General features: G+C 33.4%; 1 long non-coding RNA gene across 1 annotated transcript; it reads right to left on the bottom strand.

Annotated features, from left to right (window-relative positions):
- Window positions 1–792: 792 nt before the first annotated feature.
- LOC133172700 (uncharacterized) lies at window positions 793–1,588 on the bottom strand. Its single transcript, XR_009718957.1, has 3 exons — window positions 1,501–1,588; window positions 1,307–1,402; window positions 793–1,127 (listed from the first exon to the last, which is right to left on the bottom strand). It is a non-coding gene; the product is annotated as an uncharacterized LOC133172700 (long non-coding RNA).
- Window positions 1,589–2,564: the final 976 nt, after the last annotated feature.

Below are 2,564 nucleotides of genomic sequence, written 5' to 3'. Positions count from 1 at the left end.
ACAGGTTCTATATGTTTGCTTCTCACACCGGGACTGTGTCCTCCAGATCCCCACTCTCTCTATTTTGATGCCGAACACAATATCTTGGTTGGATGTTTGAATTCCTCGCCATTCATTGTTTACAATACAGTTTTGAGGTATTTATTGGCAATTTACAATTTCCCTTTCATAAATCAAAATTTTTTTATGTTGATATATAAATACTTATAGTATTAAAAGTATCATTTTTAAAACTATTTAGAGTTAATCGCGAAAATAGGTAGCTTGAACAATTAACCTGCTTTACGGTATTTATAAAATCTGACCCAAAAGCTGGCCCAGTGATCATGAAACAGACTAGGACATCTATTAGTTCATTTTTAAAGTGAAGGTCTAAACATAGTTTTACAGGATAAAGTAACTTTATCGTGGATAGTAAGTCAAGATCAAAGACACTGATGGAAAAATCTTATATTCAGATCCAAGCCATAAAATGTTGTAGAACTAAACGAGATTAAGAGATGTCATCTTCAAGTTCATTCTAGTTTCAGACTGGTTTAATTGTGATTTGTACATTGTCAGAAGTAAATATTGAATCTGCCAAGTTTTCTGAATATTTTTCTTCCGGTGTAAGACAAATCAAAAGCAAGGAATTAATTTTATCAGCAAAAATAATAATAATCCACAGAAGTGATTTTCAAACATGCATTTATTTTTAAAAAATCTAAAAAAAAATCATGATACTATTAGAGTGACTCAAAATTTACGATTCATTTGGCACATGATAACAAAAAATAAATGGAAAAGCTCCAAAACACAATACACAAATATAAAATCAGCCTAAAAAGTATTTTTCAAAAGTCAAAAGTACTTTCAAAATAAATATCACAGAAGCTTTAATGAAAGACTGTGGTTGTAGTTCACTAAGAGAATGTTCCTTCACTAAATGTGCACTATCTCCACATTCAGAAGTCTCTATTGTCCAGTTAGAAGAAAGGCACAGACACCACAAAGCAGTGAGAGTCAGAAGTGACAAGAATCTGTGGTCCATAGAAATTGTCTGCTTTAAACAGTGTAAAACTGTCAGGTGACAAGTCATCTAGTAACAGGGTTGTGTTAACCACTGGTCTGTAGTCCTCTGGGAGTGTCTGTTAAGCATATTTCATAATGTATGTTAATCTAAGATGAAATTTTTTAGAATAATTGATTATTAAATGATAAAGGTAAAGCCAATGCAAAATGTAAGCACATTTGCAGTTAAATCTTTTCTCAGGTCAAATATACTTTCATAACTTGTTTCAATAAAATCCATAAGGCTACCTAATACCTTTTTGATAGACATTGGCTCTTTTTTGGACCCAGATTTCAATTGTTTACATTTCTCATTGAACTTCTGAACAACACTACCAGACGAAGTCTTGTGCTGAAATTATTTAAAACAAATTACTTATTTTCATTCAACATATTTGAAATATTTTATGTTATTTCACACACTGTCAAATTATGTTCTCTATACATTACCTTTTGTTCCAGTGCGGACTGCTTTGATGGGACAGGAGTTTTTGATACAACACTTTGTGGATCCTTTTGTTTAAGACTTGAATCCACAGTGTTTGTTGCCTTTTGTCAGCAGTAGTAGCTTGTTTAGGAGTAGAATCAGCTCTATCCTTATCATTTCTATCAGAAGGGGCTATTTGCTTGGATGTGGAATCAACACTTTCCTTTTTATTATCATTAGCTTCCATCTGACCCTGAAAGCATCCAACATACGCTTATTTAAAATTCTGATTTTTTTCTTTTTTTACTATGACCATTATTTATATTAAATATTTCCATTGTTTTAGGTATTTATCACACCTACCTGTTTTTGCCTGTTCAGGATCCTCATAATTCTGGCAACATATGGAGGATATTCCACTGGGTCTGTTTGAACTTTGGATGGAACAACAATGCGTTTGACTCCCTCCTAGAAAATAAAGAGGAAATTACAAATTCATTGAATAAATCTTTTAACAATCAGAAAAATTCTAACCAATTTAAAACAGATTCATTTGTAAATTTTCTTTGTACCTTGCCCTTTTTCTTATTTACAGATGCTGGGGCAGGCCTGGTAGAATTATCACTCTCAGTCTGGTGCAAGGTTGGAACCATTTGCTTTCCAGTGCTCTGCTGTTTTGGTCTCACATCTATTTTAGCCAAATTTCTACTCCCTTTAGTCATTGAGCTGTTGGAAGTTATATGTTGGCCAATGTCTGCATTTGCATATGGTCCTTGAGAAACACTTTTAGGTGTCCTTCTCTTTGACTTGTTTGTTTTGGTCTTTGTTTGTGCCTCCATTGGTGCAACAAATGTAGGTACAATCTGTGGGCTCAGACTCCATGATTTCTGATTAAAAAAAATTAAATTATGTACTTTTTTGTCAAAAAATGTCACCGACTTTCAGCACAAAAAACACTAAAGAGATACACAAAACTAAAACCAGAGACTTACAATCTGATCAGATGGCTGGGAATAATCAGCTGATAGTCCAGTTGTCACATTAGGTTTGTGTGTCACCACAGATGAGCATGTGCCCTCATAGTTAC

This window comes from Saccostrea echinata, unplaced genomic scaffold, assembly GCF_033153115.1.
Source record: "Saccostrea echinata isolate AGI-Se365-2 ecotype Australia unplaced genomic scaffold, CSIRO_AGI_Sech_v1 ptg000054l, whole genome shotgun sequence".
Lineage (NCBI taxonomy): Eukaryota > Metazoa > Mollusca > Bivalvia > Ostreida > Ostreidae > Saccostrea > Saccostrea echinata.
The sequence above is the reverse complement of the archived record's forward strand: the minus strand, read 5'-3'. Positions and strand labels throughout refer to the sequence as shown.